The 19953-nt window shown below is 42.3% G+C and overlaps 1 long non-coding RNA gene across 1 annotated transcript; it reads left to right on the top strand.

The window, feature by feature from the left end:
- The first annotated feature begins 2623 nt into the window (after window positions 1-2623).
- LOC129624803 (uncharacterized) lies at window positions 2624-4136 on the top strand. The gene is made up of 3 exons (XR_008701174.1): window positions 2624-2693; window positions 2865-2921; window positions 3996-4136. It is a non-coding gene; the product is annotated as an uncharacterized LOC129624803 (long non-coding RNA).
- Window positions 4137-19953: the final 15817 nt, after the last annotated feature.

The following is a 19953-nucleotide window of genomic DNA, read 5'->3' as shown; positions in this document are numbered from 1 at the left end:
AAAGATGATTAAGCAAATTCCTCTTGATTTTGTTTCATTATTTCATTCGGGAAAACCAAGACACATCTGGTTGCATGTGTCAAGCTTTTCATCTACTCAGACACAAAACAGTCATGAGGTAGATGGACAAATGAAATCAAGTTTCAAACAAATTGCATTTAACATGTAAGAAAGTTCTCCTCTTAATGAAAATTCACGGATTACTGTCATGGAGGCCTTGCTTCTCAATTGTCCCCTCTCTTGTTTTCACGGTTGAGAGAAGCTCATCTTTCTTAAGCAGATTTGGGAGCCCCCTGAGCACACAGCCATACAATTGACACATGAGTTGATCTGCTGATATCTTGAAGCTCAGCCCATACTAATGGAAGGCATTCAAACAATCCTTCTCCACCGTTCACTTAACAAGCATAATAATAAATGAGTATTTAAAGTATCAGCAAATATATTAACTGGAAATGAGTAGGTTTCATTTGTAACCAGTGCCTACAGGTTGATTAACAAGAAGGAGCTTTGGTGTTGAGACCAGGCTCCCTGATGCTGCCTGGGTGGGTGCCATTAAGAGCCAGTGAGCTCTGCAGGGTAATTACCAGATACCAGCGTGCTCTTTTGGAGAAGGCAATGGCACTCCACTCTAGTACTCTTGCCTGGAAAATCCCATGGATGGAGGAGCCTGGTAGGCTGCAGTCCATGGGGTCGCTAGGAGAGGGACACGACTGAGCGACTTCACTTTCACTTTTCACTTTCATGCATTGGAGAAGGAAATGACAACCCACTCCAGTGTTCTTGCCTGGAGAATCCCAGGGACGGGGGAGCCTGGTGGGCTGCCGTCTATGGGGTCGCACAGAGTTGGACACGACTGAAGTGACTTAGCAGCAGCAGCAGCAGCGTGCTCTTTGGTTGCTTAAAAAAGTGCTGCCTGCCATTTGCCTAAACCTATAAACCATCATCTGTGATCCACAGCAGCCATTAAGTGAGAAACATCTCCTCATCAGAGACTTGGGCAAACAAAAGAGACCTTACGGTATTTAAGGAGCCAGATGGATATATTTGAATGTCAACTTTAAAGATCACTTTTTCAATAATGGAGGATTAGACAGAAACATTTGGTACTAAGTGAAAGAGGAAACACAGAGGTATTTAAATAAAAATGAAACTAGGCATATGTAATAGTTGAAGGAGCATATCTTTCAACAACTTATGGTTCTAAAACCTTCTAGTGGTTAGCAGACTTAATAGAATATAGAAACCTAACTTGTCACCTTGGACACAATTGAGTCACCTTTGTCTTATTAATTCTAACCATCCATATGCATCGGGAAAGGGGGGATGAAGAAGATAGTGGAAATTCCCTCACAGTGGGAGGGTAAAATTCTAGCAAATAGGCAACATTTTCTTTAGGGCATGAGTTACTAATTAGTTCTACAAAAAAAATAGCTAATTACTGAAAATGATATATCAGCACACACAAAAAAGTAATCTTAGACCTAGAGATAACCTTCTATCACAAACTAATTGATCTAGAAGTTTTAAAAATGTACCACTTAAAATGCCTCTGTAAGCATAGTAATAGTTCCAGGAGCAATAAACCTTCTAAAGGCATCACTGAGTTAGTTCAATTAATTGTCTGATTGGAAGAATCTCCAAAACTTTGAGGAAGCTCTTATTTTTATAGTTAAGGATCTTCTGGGCATTTAGTTGCCTACATTCAACAATGTTGTCTAACTGCTTTGCATAATTGGTAGAGCTAAAAGGCTATTCTACTACATTAAAAAACACAATTATAAATGTATGAGTTTCCCCCAGTCAGAAGGTACTGATTTTTTTTTCTCCTGATGCCAAAATAACAGCATTTACAAATGTTTTCATGAACTGTGAGAAGCTGGTGCTGACTGTGTTCTAATGTGGGATTAGGTCAACAGCTCTCTTGAAAGAACGAAAACCAACCCAGGGCCAAACAGGCAGACAGGCCTAATTAAGCACCCCAGAGGAAAGAAGCTCTCAGAGAACTTCGAGGGACTTGACCCCTGCTTTGTACTTCACCAGGTTTCTCTGTACCTTTGCCACTTTCCTCTGGATTTATTATTTTTTTATGAATTATTTAAACATGGCCATTTCACATCTACAATTAGTTTTCAAAGAGAAGGCAACAGGAGAAAATAATCACAAGTTACCCAGCTTGAGAACGGCTCCAGTTTTGGCAGGACGTGAAAGGCCTGGCCTTGCATCAGAGCCCGCCCTTGGTGGTGGCTTCCCAAACCCCCTTTTGTTTTAAGTCCCTTAGATTCAGTCTATATGTCAGTCTAAACCTCTATTTCCAACAGGGAGGACATGCAAATATCAGAGAGTCAATTTTCTAGGTTATCTGCCTGTGTTCCTTTTATGCACACAGATGGGAATTAATGATCATAATTTTAATTGTAGGAAAAAATAACCTATGAAAAATGGGGTATTATTCATTATCATTAAGGAGTAAGGATCTATTGAAAAATGGACCTACTAGTACCACTGTGCTGTGCTAAGTCACTTCAGTTGTGTCCAACTTTTTTTGACCCTATGGACCATAACCCGCCAGACTCCTCCGTCCATGGGATTCTCCAAGCAAGGATACTGGAGTGGGTTGCCATTCCCTCCTCCAGGGAATCTTCCAGACTCAGGGATCAGACCTGCATCTCTCATGTTTCCAGCTTTGGCAGGTAAGTTCTTCACCACTAACCCCACCTGGGAAGCCCACTAACCCCTTGCAAAAAGTGATGTGCTTAATTGTTTTATTCTAATCATGCTTCCCCCTTCAGCACACAGAACCCCTTTAGTAGGGCAAGGCCTCCAAAAATCTCAGTATCCTGACTCCTTATTTCTTATCACAGAACTATTCAGCTGGAATAGACATCAAGAGACCATCAGATTCATCTTTCTGCCCTCAGGTAGGACTACACTCTGCTAGAACTCATAATGTGTGTGTGCTAAATTGGTTCAGTCGTGTGCGACTCTTTGTGACTCAATGGACTGTAGCCTGCCAGGTTCCTCTGTCCATGGGATTCTCCAGGCAAGAATACTGGAGTGGGTTGCCATGCCCTCCTCCAGGGAATCTTCCCGACCCAGGGATGAACATGAGTCTCTTTTATCTCCTGCATTGGCAGGCAGGTTCTTTACCACTAGCAACACCCGGGAAGCCCGGGAACTCACCATACTGTAATATAATACCATAGAAAGTGTTTTATCCACCACACTGAAAACTTTTCCAGGGTACAAGCTGAAGCCCAACCATTAATTTTTCTCAGAGCTTGGCATGTAACAGATCTCTAAAAATATCTGTATATGAAATAACTAAAACCCCAACCATGCAAAATGTATCTTTTTTTAAGGAAATATTTGAGGGAGAAGGACTTTAAAATTCACTCACCAGTCCTCTCTGCCCATTTTGATATTTCACAAGACTCCCTCTGGAATATTCTTTCCAGTGAATCAAACAGCAATTTTCATTCACTTCATTGTTATCAGTCCAGTGGAAGAAATATCTTGAAAATTTTCTAAATGCATATGAACTCAATAGTTCCACTTATATTTGAAATTGGGAAAAATTCATTAATCTCTTGTATAGGTTAATACATGACTAGAAAAAGTCGTATTTGTATAACATTGAAACTATAAAAGATTATAAATTGGCATTTATTAAAGAGCTCCCCTGGTAGCTCAGCTGGTAAAGAATCCATCTGCAATGCAGAAGACCCCAGGTCTATTCCTGGGTCGGGAAGATCCCCTGGAGGAGGGCACGGCAATCCACCATAGTATTCTTGCCTGGAGAATCCCCATTGACAGAGGAGCCTGGTGGGCTGCAGTCCATAGGGTCACAAAGTCAGACATGACTGAGTGACTAAGTGCACACACACACAAAAAGCTACCATTTGCCAGGTATTCAATAAAAGACTGTCACTGTTATTGTCAGACTGTTACTCTGACAATATTACAAAATAAATTTTGCCCTCTCCAACTGACAGACATGGAGACTGAAACCCAGGGAGGCTAGAGGACTTTCCCAAGGTCACACAACAAGGAGGGGAGGAGCAGAGGAGCCAGGTTCCAAGGCTGCACCGGATGCTGATTATCCGACTATGCCTCGGCCACCACTTGCAGCCAGTTTCTTCTCTGTGATTAAATAAAGTCTGAATTAAGGTTAGACTTTTCTTTTCTAAGTTAGAGGCTAGAATCTACAAGTGGTCATGACCACAGCCACTTTAAATACAGTGAGAAGGGGGCAGCGGGCGCAAATCAACTGTCCCTCTTTCATCCATAATTTGGTTGTTGTTCGGTTGCTAAGTCATGTCTGACTCTTTTCGACCTCATGGGCTGCAGCACGCCAGGTTTCCTTGTTTTTCACTATCTCCCATGATTCAGTGGAGTCCCCATAATACTATACTGCGCCACATAAGCATAGCATTGAGATGATCGAAATGCCAGGATATTTTGAGTTCTTTATAAGGAGGATGAAACAGGACTCTTTCCTTGGTGCCTCCAGAGTGAACCTGTGACCCTTGGCAGGAGACAGGGTCCTACCACCAGCATCTGCCACCCAAGAGCCAGCATGTGAGGCCCTGTCACTACTGCCCAACTTTTTCCTGGTGATGACTAGTCTCTAGTTACTTCTCTGCTCATTAGTCCTTACACATTAGGATGTGACGGAAAAAGGAGAAAAACCCCATCGGCTCAGTTTAAATTTTTCCCTATTTGTTAGTGAAGCAAAATGAAAATGGTGTTTCTAAACCTGGACTTGAAAACCAATGGTTTATCTGACAAGTTCATGGAATAGTAACAGTCACGTAACCATTACTGTTATTTAAGGCTTTGACAATATCAGGTTGAAATCTGATGTGTTCACAGAAGCTCTCTGAAAGCCATCACTAGAATACCTGAACTTTTTGAAGTGAAATTTCATGAAGACCAGGGGTTTCTGGTTAGTGTACCTGGACTAAAGAGAAAGGAACAGTCCATGAACTGTGACAGTAGCAAGAAGTGAGGCTGTGGCGGGGTCAGTGGGCTCCTGTCTCAGCAGCCTGTCGCCTCAGTGGCCTCGGAAGCAGCCAGTTGGAGGATGAACTGCTCTTTCTTACTCTGGGGTCCATGACTGCACAAGCTTCTAGTAGTTGAGGGCTTCCCAGGTGGTGCTAGTGGTAACCCTCCTGCCAATGTAGGAGTTGAAAGAGACTCAGGTTCGATCCCTGGGTCGGGAAGATCCCCTGGAGGAGGGCATGGCAGCCCATTCCAGGATTCTTGCCTGGAGAATCCCATGGATGGAGGAGCCTAGCAGGCTACAATCCATAGGGTCACAAAGAGTCGGACACAACTGAAGGGACTTAGCACAAACTTGCGTAGGATTTGGACTCTGTCAGACCCAAATCTCTTAGGTCACCATCTTTATGGACAAAAAGGGAAAAAGAAATGAGAATAAAATATGATAAGGGCAGGACTGGATGGCACTCCAAATCCTCCGGTGGCTTCAGATTCATCTCAGAGGGAAAGTCAAGGTTTTATGCAATCTTCCTTCCCTGCCCACGTTCCTCTCTAAGCCCAGACCCTCCTCCTCTCCCCAGTCATGTGCTCTTCCAGAGGCTTTGCCCCCTTGTTCTGCCCAAAACGTGCCCCATACATTCACATCTTAGGGTTTAACACTGGTTGTTTCTGCTGCTGGGATGTTTTTCCCATTAATATCTGAATGACCCACTCCTTCCTCTCCTTCCAGTCTTTGTTCAACTTTGCTTCACACCTAGTAGGCACTGAATTAACATTTATTGAATAAGTAAATGAATAAATGGTTGGATTGATAAGCATCATTTATTCATTGAATGAAGGTTAGTATGAAGCTATTATGCTAAGCACATTAGAAATACAAAGCTGATTTAGACCTGCAAGGAGCACTTCTATAATAGTGACTTCAACCTGTATAAACATACCATTTTGTAGAAGAAGTGACAGCTTCCCAAGAGAGGTACAGCATGATGGGATTTTTATAGGGTCTTATTCAAGAACAGATTCTTCAAAATGAAGTTATGAGAATTAAAAGGGTTAAGATTATGCACAGTGAGGGGAAATTAGGAAAGACCTCAGGAAGCAGGTGGTATTTGAGTTGACGCATGGGCAAGACTGGGTTTGTCCATGTTGAGCTGAAGCCAATGTGAAAGTGAGAGAGATTTTACCAGGTGGAGAAAGTAGCAAGGATGAAATCATCCAAGGATCTAATGACTAGTGAGCAAGCTATTTGTTTTTGCTGAAGCATAAAGAATATAAAGGGTAAATTGATTTACAGTCAGAGAAAGCTATAAATGGTAAAGGCAGGCATAGTCTTAAGCTGAATAGTCTGGGCCGTCGTGCATAGCATGGTCCTGAATTGGGGAAGCCAGACACAAATGAAGAAACTTTTGCCAGTGGTCCAGAAAGGAAGGCAGGTAGTGGGGCTGAAAGGCAGTGAAAGGTAGTAGCAGTGGACATACAAAGAAGCAGTGAACAAAGATTATGGAAATCAATTTTAAAAGGAAACTAATTATGGAATGTATGGGAGGTAAGATAAGAGAAGATAGTAACTCACATGTTCTACTTATTAACTCTCCCCATCATAATTTAGGAACTAACCTGGTGGCTCAGCAGTAAAGAATCTGCTTACAATGCAGGAAACACAGGAGACATTGTGAATTTGATCCCTGGGTCAGGAAGATCCCCTGGAGTAAGGGAATGGCAACCCACTCCAGTATTCTTACCTGGAGAATCCCATGGACTGAGGAACCTCGTGGGCTACAGTCCCTAGGATCGCAGAGTCTGACATGACTGAAATGACTGAGCAGGCATACATGTAGGAGTATTTATAGATGTTGAAATGAACTAAATAAATTAAATTATAATGGCATGTGTGCTAAGTCTTGTCTGACCCTTTATGACCCTATGGACTGTAGCCCACCAGGCTCCTCTGTCCATGGGATTTTTCAGGCAAGAATACTGAAGTGGCTTGCTATGCCCTCCTCCAAGGGATCTCCCCAACCCAGGGATCTAACCCATAACTCCTGTATTGCAGGCAGATTCTTTACTTCTGAGTCACCAGGGAAGCCCAAATACCACCACACTTCAAAGCAAGTCATTTGTTCATTCTACCACTCCTTAAAGCAAATAAGTGAGACATGAACAATTGTGGAATGAATTTGGCTTGATTCTGAGCTGTGATTTCAAGGAACAGCAATCTGAGCAGGAGATAAGAGGGGCCAGGAAGTGTCTCCACCTAGACTGATTCATGTATGGAGGAAGACCCCATAAGGAGGGGTGACTGTGAGAGCCTAAGAGTGAACAGAAGAAGGTAAAGTGGCCCTGATGTGGCATTTTTAAATCTGCATTTTACACACAAGGAAATTGAGCCTTAACATCCTTAAATTGCATGAACTTATGTAGCTGGAAAGTAGCTGCTTAAGGATCTAATTCAAATTTTGATTCCAAATCCTATGGGTGTATCTACTAGAGAAATCTGTCATTTTTCTAATTCAGTTCAGTTCAATTCAGTCGCCCAGTTGTGTCAGACTCTTTGCAGCCCCATGGACTGCAGCACACCGGGTTTCCCTGTCCATCATCAACTCCCGGAGCTTGTTCAAACTCGTCCACAGAGTCAATGATGCCATCCAACCGTCTCATCCTCTGTCATCTGCTTCTCCTCCTGCCTTCAGTCTTTCCTAGCATCAGCGAAATTCTAATTACCAACTGAACATAAAAGGGCATACTATGTTCTTTGGGAAAATCTAAACAACCATGATTTATTTTTTGATTTAATTTAATTATTTAATTATTATTTTTTTTACTGTGCCACACAACTCATTGGATCTTAGTTCCCCAACCAGGGATCAAACCCACGCCCCCTTCAGAGGAAGTGCAGAGTCTTAACCACTGGACCGCCAGGGAAGTCAAGTATTTCCCCCTTGCTGACCTTTACAGTAAAAATATACTTTAAAAAAGCATAGTACTATGTGAATTTATATGGTGAAAATTATATTCGTATGAGATAGCTTTCAAACACCATGAAATAAAATACTACATTACTTAGAACTAGAGGCTACTAACCTAATTAGTGTACTAAGCATGAAATATACATGACTATACTATATGGCAAAAAATATATAATTGAAAATAATGGCTAGCTACATTTCAGAATTATACAAATGATACAATTATTTTATCTTATAAATGTTAAGATGACAGGAATATTGTTTAATAAATGGATTAAAAAGATGAGTTTTAGGGAATCCTATCATTTCAATATTACCTTGCTAGAACTGGGATAAAGCTTTGAGTATAGTTTAAGTTGGCTACTCTGGGGCTGGCTATGGAGAGACAAAATTTGCCTGACATTGCTCTGTGATTTCTTTCAATTATTTTCTCCATCTGCTAACTTAGCATAGACAACAGGCTCAGGAATTCCAGAGAGAGGTTAAGAGGGGCGCAAATAAATATAAAGCAGACCAACCACTCCTTACAGTTGTCTTTAGTGAAAAAAAGTGAACATGTTAGTCTCTCAGTGGTGTCCGACTCTTTGTGACCCCATGGACTATAGCCCATCAGGCTCCTTGGTCCATGAAATTCTTCAGGCAAGAATACGGAAGTGGATAGCCATTCCCTTCTCCAGGGGAGCTTCCCGACCCAGGGATGGAACTCATGAATAGGTCTTATGAATAGGTTTCCTGCATTACAGGTGGATTCTTTATCATCTGAACCACTAGTGAAGAAATGAGGCTTAAATTTAAGTATGAAAAACAAAAAGAAAAAAGCCATGGAGCCCACAAAATGGAGAGCAGAAACCATACTTTTTGGGGAGTAATGTGCAATTGTCCTAAGACAGTCATTGAATGAGGAAATGGTCACTAAACAAAGGAATAAATTACAGACGGGATTCTTCTAAGAAACAAATCTAAACATGACCCCAGGGACTCCCCACAACCAAGTGGTAGAATTCAAATTCTATAGCAGAGTAGTGGGGTCCACCCCAGCCCGGCCCCATGGGCAGTTGCATCAGTTCAGTTCAGTCATTCAGTCGTGTCCGATTCTTTGTGACCCCATGAACTGCAGCACGCCAGGCCTCCCTGTCCATCACCAGCTCCTAGAGTTCACCCAAACCTATGTCCATTGAGTCAGTGATGCCATCCAACCATGTCATCTTCTGTCGTCCCTTTCTCCTCCTGCCCTCAATCTTTCCCAGCATCAGGGTCTTTTCAAATGAGTCAGCTCTTTGACCAGGTGGCCAAAGTATTGGAGTTTCAGCTTCAACATCAGCCCTGCCAATGAGCATCCAGGACTGATCTCCTTTAGGATAGACTGGTTGAATCTCCTTGCAGTCCAGGGGGCTCTGAAGAGTCTTCTCCAATACCACAGTTCAAAAGCATCAATTCTTCCATGCTCAGCTTTCTTTATAGTCCAACTCTCACATTCATACGTGACCACTGGAAAAACCGTAGCCTTGACAAGATGGACCTTTGTTGAAAAAGGTCTCTGCTTTTTAATATGCTGTCTAGGTTGGTCATAACTTTCCTTCCAAGGAGTAAGCGTCTTTTAATTTCATGGCTGCAGTCACCATCTGCAGTGATTTTGGAGCCCAGAAAAATAAAGTCAGCCACTGTTTCCACTGTTTCCCCATCTATTTGTCATGAAGTGATGGGACATGATGCCATGATCTTAGTTTTCTGAATGTTGAGCTTTCAGCCAACTTTTTCACTTTCCTCTTTCACCTTCATCAAGAGGTTCTTCTTCACTTTCTGCCATAAGGGTGATGTCATCTGCATATCTGAGGTTATTGATATTTCTCCCAGCAATCTTGATTCCAGCTTGTACTTCCTCCAGCCCAGTATTTCTCATGATGTACTCTGCATTTAAGTGAAATAAGCAGAGTGACAATATACAGCCTGGACGTACTCCTTTTCCTATTGGGAACCAGTCTGTTGTTCCATGTCCAGTTCTAACTGTTGCTTCCTGACCTGCATACAGGTTTCTCAAGAAGCAGGTCAGGTGGTCTGGTATTCCCATCTCTTTCAGAATTTTCCAGTTTATTGTGATCCACACAGTCAAAAAGAGGAGAGTGAAAAAGTTGGCTTAAAGCTCAACATTCAGAAAACTAAGATCATGGCATCTGGTCCCATCACTTCATGGGAAATAGTTGGGGAAACAGTGTCAGACTTTATTCTTTTGGGCTCCAAAATCACTGCAGATGGTGACTGCAGCCATGAAATTAAAAGATGCTTACTCCTTGGAAAGAAAGTTATGACCAACCTAGATGGCATATTCAAAAGCAGAGACATTACTTTGCCAACAAAGGTCCATCTAGTCAAGGCTATGGTTTTTCCAGTGGTCATGTATGGATGTGAGAGTTGGACTGTGAAGAAAGCTGAACACCAAAGAATTGATGCTTTTGAACTGTGGTGTTGGAGAAGACTCTTGAGAGTCCCTTGGACTACAAGGAGATCCAACCAATCCATTCTAAAGGAGATCAGTCCTGGGTGTTCTTTGAAAGGACTGATGCTAAAGCTGAAACTCCAGTACTTTGGCCACCTCATGCGAAGAGTTGACTCATTGGAAAAGACTCTGATGCTGGGAGGGACTGGGGGCAAGAGGAGAAGGGGACGACAGAGGATGAGATGGCTGGATGGCATCACTGACTCGATGGACAAGAGTTTGGGTGAACTCTGGGAGTTGGTGATGGACAGGGAGGCCTGGCGTGCTGCAGTTCATGGGGTCACAAAGAGTCGGACACGACTGAGCAATTGAACTGAACTGACACAGTCAAAGGCTTTGGCATGGTCAATAAAGCAGAAATAGATGTTTTTCTGGAACTCTCTTGCTTTTTCCATGATCCAACGGATGTTGGCAATTTGATCTCTGCTTCCTCTGCCTTTTCTAAAACCAGCTTGAACATCTGGAAGTTCACGGTTCACGTATTACTGAAGCCTGGCTTGGAGAATTTTGAGCATTACTAGCATGTGAGATGAGTGCAATTGTGCAGTAGTCTGAGCATTCTTTGGCATTGCCTTTCTTTGGGATTGGAATGAAAACTGACCTTTTCCAGTCCTGTGGCCACTGCTAAGTTATCCAAATTTGCTGGCAAATTGAGTGCAGCACTTTCACAGCATCATCTTTCAGGATTTGAAATAGCTCAACTGGAATTCCATCACCTCCGCGAGCTTTGTTCATAGTGATGCTTCCTAAGGCCCACTTGACTTCACATTCCAGGATGTCGCATTCCAGGTGCAGTTGCATGCTTCACCATTAACCCTGTGCCACATGGTAACAGGTCCTTGGGAGACCCCTTAGCTGCACCTGCTTTCCCTCAAGGTCTTCAGTTCCTCATCAAGACCCCTTCTTGAAATCGTCCATGTTATCTTTTTTTTCTCCTTGTTTCCCCTGCTACTATTGCTGTACTTACGAATAGACTCAACTAGAAGTCTCTGTGTATCTTAGACTGGGAGCTGAGTCTAACTCTGAATACCTATCACTCACATGGTCTGGCTGCAAATGAGGCCCTGTAAAAGTTCTTTGAGTGAAAGAAGGAATATGGGGGAGAATGGATACATGTATATGTATGGCTGAGTCCCTTTGCTATTCACCTGAAACTATCACAACATTGTTAATTGGCTATACTCCAGTAAAATAAAAAGTTTTAAAAAAAAAGTAAAAAAGGAACAAGGAACAAAGTAAGGAAAGAAGTGAAGAGAAACTGAAGCTCAACCTGAAAAGGGAACTGTTTTGCAGCTGAGTGTGCACAGTAGCTACTCTGAAAAGATATGGCTTCTAAAGTTCCTCTTCAACATCTGGAACTGAGTTTACATGAGACTAAAATGACTTGGGTTTTGATGAAAAAAATTACCTGTTGTTTGGCACTATGTGAGCTGAAAGAAATGACCATTTTATTAATTTTGTACTAATTTGTAATTTTTCTTTTGAAAATGTCAGACTTGTAGAAAGGTTGCAGAAATAGTACAGCAAATTCACATTCACACAATCCTCTAAATATTAGCATTTACCACTTTTTTTTCTGAGTAATTTAAAAGCAAACTGCAGGGATTAAGCCTACTTTATCTCTAAATGCTTTGTTGTGTTTTCTAAAAACAAGAAATTATTTTATGTAACTCTGTACATGGGCTTCCCTGGTGGCTTAATGGTAAAGAATCTGCCTGCTTATGCAGGAGATGCAGGTTCAAGTCTTGGGTCAGGAAGATCCCCTGGAGAAGGAAATTGCAACCCACTTGAGTATTCTTGCCTAGGAAATCCCATGGACAGAGGAACCTGTTGGGCTACAGTCCATGGGGTCACTAAAGAGTCGGACACGACTGAGTGACTAAACAACAACCTCAACAAACTTCTGTACAATAAACAAAATCAAGAGTCTAACGCTGCTGCTGCTGCTGCTGCTGCTGCTGCTAAGTCGCTTCAGTCGTGTCCGACTCTGTGTGACCCCATAGATGGCAGCCCACCAGGCTCCACTGTCCCTGGGATTCTCCAGGCAAGAACACTGGAGTGGGTTGCCATTTCCTTCTCCAATGCAGGAAAGTGAAAAGTGAAAGGGAAGTCGCTCAGTCATGTCCGACTCTTTGCGACCCCATGGACTGCAGCCTACCAGGCTCCTCTGTCCATGGGATTTTCCAGACAAGAGTGCTGGAGTGGGGTGCCATTGCCTTCTCCGAGTCTAACGCTGAGACAGTGCTATTATCTAATCTATAGACCTTCATTCAGATGTTGTCGATTGACTTAGCATCTTTTGTAAGAAAGAAAATCCAGAGTCACGTGTTTCATTCAAGTCATTGTGTCTCTAGTCATCTTTAATCTGGAACAGTATTTCAGTCTTTTTTTTTTGTATTTCAGGACTTTTAAGAGCACAAGCCAATTATCTTATAGGATGTCTCTCATTGTGGGTTGGCCTGATGTTTCACAGAAATTTAGAATTAGGTTTTACACTTTTGGCAGGAATGTTAGAGAAGGGAGGCTGAAGTTTTCTCAGCACTTCACGTCAGACAGCACCGATTAGATTCATGCTTTTGTTGATGATGTTAACTTTGATCATTGTGTTATGGGAAGCTTCACGTGTTTTCCCATTTTACCCTCTTTAATGAGTAACCATTCTGTAGAGAAATACTAGGAAATTCTATAAATAATCCTCCTCAAACTTCCACCCCCAACTTCCAGTGTCCATTAAGGATACTTCTCTGAATTGATTTTGATGATGATAATGATGGTGGTTGCCAAAAGGTGATTTTCTAATTTCATGCTTTTTTCACCTTTATAAGCTGCCTTTCTATTGTAAGGGAAAGCGTTTCCTTCTCATCAACTTATTTATGTATTCATATTAACGTAAACTCAATGTTTGTGTTAGCTTGAACTCATGGAGTTTTACCCTAGTCAGCAGGTCACAAACTTTTATTTTTATTATTTATTTTGATTCCCAAATGGTCCCAGATTTGGCTGGTAGAAAACCCTCAAGCTGGCTCCTGAGTCTCCTTGGTTTTTAATGTTTTTCAGTGGCTCTATCTGCCTTTGTATTTGATCTCATTGTTTGCGCGTGTGTGTGTGTGTGTGTGTGTGTGTGTGTGTGCGCGTGTGTGTGCACGTGAGTGTACTACTCTTTCACCACTTATCACTGAAGGTTTTGTTCTTCATAATTAAATTTTATATAGAACAAATCCCAATACCAATTTATGACCATAATTTAACACAGTAACAGCAGTGAATGTAGTTTTTCAAAGTAAACCTGCATTTTCTTTTTTCCCTAACTGCTCCTTTCTTAATCATTTTATTTGTAGATGCAGAAATGGCTCAACTGATAAAAAATATATATAATATATATGTATATATCAGTTTAGTTCAGTTGCTCAGTCATGTCCGACTCTTTGAGATCCCATAGACTGCACCATGCCAGGCTTCCCTGTCCATCACCAACTCCTGGAACTTACTCAAACTCATGCCCATCACATCGGTGATATATATATGGGTTCTGTCAACATAGGCAAGGTGAAATAGCAAGTTGAAGAAATCCCCTGGGTCATTATAGTAAAATGCCACGTCTTTCTGTCAATGAAAGAGTTATTAACTTTCTGCTTTGTTCTTGGGGCTAAGAGTGTATGTGTGGGTGCAGGGCGGTGAGCCCAAGATGGAAAGGGGTGAGAGGCAGTGTGGCATAGGGCTGCATACCCCCGAAATCTTAACAGTCTACAATGATAACGTGTAAAGAACAGTTACTCAATAGGGCTTACTCTGCCTATAACAATATATTTGTCTCTATGAAAATACAGAGGCAGATATATTTATTTGCATTTACGAATGACATAGGATTTCAAGGTTTCTACGGCTATTGTTTTTTTCTTTTTTGAAGTTTGATGTCAGTAGTTTCTTTTGGAGACAAAGCATTGCAAGAGACCTGCCATGCTTTCCTGCTTCCCCAGGGCTCAGACTTAGGCTAGGAAAGACAGACATTATAATCTGGGTTCAACACTCAAGTTGTGTAAACTCAGCAGCTGGTGGGCCTGTGGTTTCTAGGACAGCTGGCTTGTTCTAACAGTAGTACCCCTCACTCCATGTCTCTACTGACCAGGCCTATAAGGCTAATTTTAAGACAAGCAACACCTCTAGCAACGTATATGGAGGAAGTAATATTTATCCTTTATGACTGCCTTTTCAAACACTAGAATGTCTTGTGTAAACTCTAGCAGATACAGCCGTAAAAATGGGTGGTCATGGGTCTTCAGAGGGCCATGGATCCTCCAGCAAGGGTGCCCTGTCTTTGCTGAGCTAACCTCTCCAGCCACGACTGCCAAGGACACATCCCACAATTGACCCAAGCAAGTCTAAGGAGGAAATTCACCAGAGTGCAATTCCCCAAATTGTTATCTGGACATAATTGTGCATTAACAGTTGTCCTATAGTTAGCTTCCATGATGATGTGGGCTGGGTTTTTTTTTTTCCATTGGAGTATAGTTGCTTTTCACTGCTATGGTGGTTCCTGCTGTACAGCAAAGTAAGTCAGACATATATATGTATACACATATATCCCCTTTTTAAAATTTTCTTCCCCTTTAAGGTCACCACAGAACATTGAGTAGAGTTCCTTGTGCTTTATAAAAGGTTTGCATTAGTTATCCATTTTATACATAGTAGTGTATATATATTTGGAGAAGGCAATGGCACCCCACTCATATACTCCTGCCTGGAAAATTCCATGGACAGAGGAGCCTGGTAGGCTGCAGTCCATGGGGTTGCTAGGAGAGGGACACGACTGGGAGACTTCACTTTGACTTTTCACTTTCATGCATTGGAGGAGGAAATGGCAACCCACTCCAGTCTTCTTGCCTGGAGAATCCCATGGACGGGGGAGCCTGGTGGGCTGCCCTCTATGGGGTCGCACAGAGTCGGACACGACTGAGGTGACTTAGCAGTATATATATTGGGGCTTCCCTTGTAGCTCAGTCAGTAAAGCATCTGCCTGCAGTGCAGGAGACCCGGGTTCGATCCCTGGGTTGGGAAGATCCCCTGGAGAAGGAAATGGCAACCACTACAGTATTCTTGCCTGGAAAATCTCATGGACAGAGGAGCCTGGTGTATATATGGGCTTGCCTGGTAGCTAAGACAGTAAAGAATCTGCCTGCAATACAGGGGACCCAGGTTCCATCTCTGGGTCAGGAAGATCCCCTGGAGAAGGAAATAGCAACCCACTCCAACATTCTTGCCTGAAAAAGCTCATGGAGAGGAGCCTGGCAGTCTACAGGGTTTGAGTCAGACACGACTGAGTGACTAAGCATACAGCACAGTGTATGTGTGTCAAGCCCAGTCTCCCAGTTCATCTCTTCCACCTTCCCCCTTGGAATCCATGCGTTTGTCCTCTACCTCTATGTCTCTATTGCTGCTTTGTAAATAAGATCATCCGTAACATTTTTTCTAGAGTGCACATATTTGTGTTAACATGCCATTTCTGTTTTTCTCCTTCTGCCTTGTTCACTCTGTGAAATGTTGTTTTGCAGCTTTGCAGCCATGATCGCATATCCCTCCATCCTCTTTCCCTGACTAGCTTGGATTGCTGGAGCTCTATTTCTGCGACTCTAAGAAGTTCAGAAAGTGGCAACCAGAGAAAAGTCGGGCAACTGAATCCACCTGCTCTCTCAATTGCAGTGTTTGCCTGCCCGCCCGCCTGGCAGACGTGCCAGGCAGATCATATACGATTACAGTTGATCAAGCTTGAAAAGCACACTCAGATTTTCAAGCGGAGCAGTCACTGGAGTACTTTTATGTATCGTGTTCTCACCCCAATTCCGTCCCCAGGGGAGGTAGTGCACAGCAACAGTAACCTATCTGCCGTTTCCCTTCAATATTAAGTTTTGCTTAAAACAGAAATGCTCCTGTCTGTACAGTAGGAATGCCTGTCATACACATGGCAACCAGCAGGTGGCGCGATCTTAACATTGACCGAGGGCTGTCAGCTCCACGGTTGAATCCAAGCAGATTTATTCGTGAAGATAATTGTTTCTTGCGCTCTGGACATTCATCTATGGGCTTATGTCTGTCCGCAGTGCATACCCATAAACCCCGTCTTATGTCTGGAAACACAACTCTTTGTTTCCATTTTCTTTTTATCCTCCTCCCCCTTTAAAATTAATATTGTTTTGCTTTATGCTTTAGAGGACTTGAATATTGCTCTGTGCTAATCTTCCTATTAGAAGAAATCAGGTATTGAAAGCTAAATGGAGCCTCATGCTTTGAATCTTGCTTTTGTCTTATTTGTAACCAATTTGCAACATATGAAGAAAATCTAAATTTTATATTCATTCATTAAAAGAGTTTCTTTTAATGGCAATTAACTCTTTGGTCAAAATTAGCAAAATGAACTACTCACCTGGAATGGGGTTTATGTACAGAATTTTAAAAGGCATTCTAAATTCCAGACTCATCAAACATTGCATTTATACCTCAGATTCTATTTTAAGGAAGGGAAATACCAGTGAAATTGACTAGAGACAAGCCTCAGTTTTTTATGAAACTGGTTTCATTACAATGCATCAGAGACCTTAAGAGTAAAAACAAACAACATTTAAACAAGTTTTATAGCAATAATGAATGCTGGCAAGTGGGCACCATTTCAATACTCAAAGAAATACCCTTCTCGAGTTACTCTTCATTTGGGAATAAAACAAGTGTGCATTTTCTTGGTGAGCATCACTGTGTTTATGACTTCTTTCTTTGTTATTTAAAGCGAGAGTCCAGATTGAAAGTGACCTCTTGTTCTTCAATATTCTTCTGGACAGCTCTCTTTACTTATGACCCCCCTGTGCTCCCCACAAACAGGAATTTCTGCCTAAGCTCTTCCTTTAACTTGGCCTTCAAGGCATTCCCCCCTTCTGCCCCCACCATCTGGCAGGCTCTGTGTCCCTGCCCCCTTTCCCCCCTTTCTTCCCAACAGCCTGTCAGAGCACTTCTGGGGGGGTGCAGCTCTCTCTGACTGGTACGTTTACTCAGCCCTTACATGCTGGGCAGTAACTAAAATTAATTGAGCTGAACTGCCATTTGGTTTTGTAGAGTCCAGATAGCAACAGCAAAAGGAAATATATATATATATATATATGTATTTTATATATATATTATATTATATTAGTGTGTAGGTATACACTGATACTCTTCCCTGGTGGCTCAGTGGTAAAGTATCTGCCAGTTTTTGTAGGAGATGTAGGTTCTATCCCTGAGTTAGGAAGATTCCCTAGAGAAGCAAATGGCAACCCATTCCTGTATTCTTGCCTGGGAAATCCCATGGACAGAGGAACCTGTGAACTACAGTCTATGAAATGACAAAAGAGTTGGACATGACTGAGTGGCTAAACAGCAACTACAACACACACATATATACATAATAACAGCACAAATCCTGAAGCAATGGCTAATTCTTGTAGGCATCTCGTCCAACCAAGACCACCTCAAAAAAAAAAAAAAGACAATAAACCAGATTCTTCTTTTTAAATTAATTTGTATTGGAGTATAATTGATTACAATGTCGTGTCAGTTTCTTTTTACAGCAAAGTGAATCAGTTATACATATACATCATTCTTTTTTAGATTCTAATCTCATATAAATCATTGTGTGCTTAGTCAGTTGTGTCTGATTCTTTGCAACATGGACTGCAGCCCGCCAGACTCCTCTGTCCATGGAGATTCTCCAGGCAAGAATACTGGAGTGGGTTGCCATGCCCTCTTCCAGGGGATCTTCCCCACCCAGGAATCAGACCCAGGTCTCCCACATTGCAGGCACACTCTTTACTGTCTGAGCCACCAGGGAAGCCCATATAGATCATTACAGAGAATTAAGTAGAGTTCCCTATGCTATACAGTAGAGTTTTATTACTTATCTATTTTTTATATATAGTAGTGTGTTTTTGTCAGTGCCAATCTCCCAGTGTATTCCTCCCCCTCTTTCCTCCCTGCGTTTGTTTTCTACATCTATGACTCTATTTCTGCTTTGTATATAAGTTCACTGATACTTGTTTCCTAAGAAAATGGAGACAATAAGCATCACTGAAGTCAAGTGTGTAAAGTCTATAACTATAGCAGATTCTTCCTTGTTAGACATTTTTAAAAGCCTATTTTATAAGTATAAACAGGTCACACCTCAGAGAGCCCCAAAGCTTTATGTCATATGTTCTGACCTCCACCTGCCATGCATTAGCAGCAATAATAGCATTTGCTATTTCTCCCAGTTCTATTTCTACTCCTGCCATAAAAAGAAATAGAAGCTTAACCTCATACTGGCTCCCTGACATTTTCATCGTTGCCTCAAGGCTCTGGAATACCCCAGCATATGCCCACTCTGGCAGAGATTGGAGACCAGCAGGTTCAGGGAGGCCATATGGCCAGGAGCCGGCCTGCTGCACTGGGTCGTGATGGGCCTCGGGTGCCCCCAGGCTTAGATCAGGTCTTCCTCTCGAGGGTCACCCTAAGAAGCCCTCTGGGGTGAAAGTCCAGCCTATGGAAGGCTGAGAATAGTTACTTCAACCTGGACATATTTCAAGAATCTATGTTAATCGAGCTGAATTGTCATTCTGTTCCTGTGGCTCATGAATTATAGCCCTTTTCTCCTCTAGGATAACTGGTGACGACTATTTACATCTCTCTTTTAAAAAAAAATTGGAATATAATTGCTTTACAATGTTGTGTTAGCTTTGTACAACAAAGTGAATCAGCTAAATGTATATATATATATTCCCTTCGTCTTGGACCTCCCTCCCACCCACCCACCATCTCACCCATCTAGGTCATCACAGAGCACCTAGCTGAGCTCCCTGTGCTATACAGAGCTTCCCGCTGGCCATCTATTACAGTAGATGATGCAGGTGGTGCTAGTGGTAAAGAACCTGCCTGCCAATGCAGGAGATGTAAGAGTTGCAGGTTCGATCCCTGGGTTGGGAAGTTCCCCTGGAGAAGTAAATGGCAACCCACTCCAGTATGCTTGCCTAGAGAATCCCATGGACAGAGGAGCCTGGAGGGCTACAGTTCATAGAGTCACAAAGAGTCGGACACAACTGAAGCAATTTAGCACGCACACATTCATGCACTTATATATGTCACGCAGTAGTGAATATATGTCAATCCTGATCTCCCAATTCGTCCCACCCTCTCTTTCACTCCCATGTCTACATGTCCACTCTGTATCTGTGTCTCTATTCTTGCCCTGGTGATAGATATTCCTGCCCACAGCCTGGCGTGCTGCGATTCATGGGGTCGCAAAGAGTCAGACACAACTGAGCCACTGAACTGAACTGAACTGATTCTGGCCCTGAAAATAGGTTTATCTGCACCATTTTTTTTAGATTCCACATATATGTGCTAATATAAGATACCTATACAATGGAATATTATTCAGTTATGAAAAGAATGAAATAGGGTCATTTGGAAAGATGTGGATGGACCTAGAGTCTGCCA

Source organism: Bubalus kerabau, chromosome 12 (genome assembly GCF_029407905.1).
Source record: "Bubalus kerabau isolate K-KA32 ecotype Philippines breed swamp buffalo chromosome 12, PCC_UOA_SB_1v2, whole genome shotgun sequence".
Taxonomy (NCBI): domain Eukaryota; kingdom Metazoa; phylum Chordata; class Mammalia; order Artiodactyla; family Bovidae; genus Bubalus; species Bubalus kerabau.
Note: the sequence above shows the minus strand (reverse complement) of the source record. Positions and strands in the feature narration are given on the sequence as shown.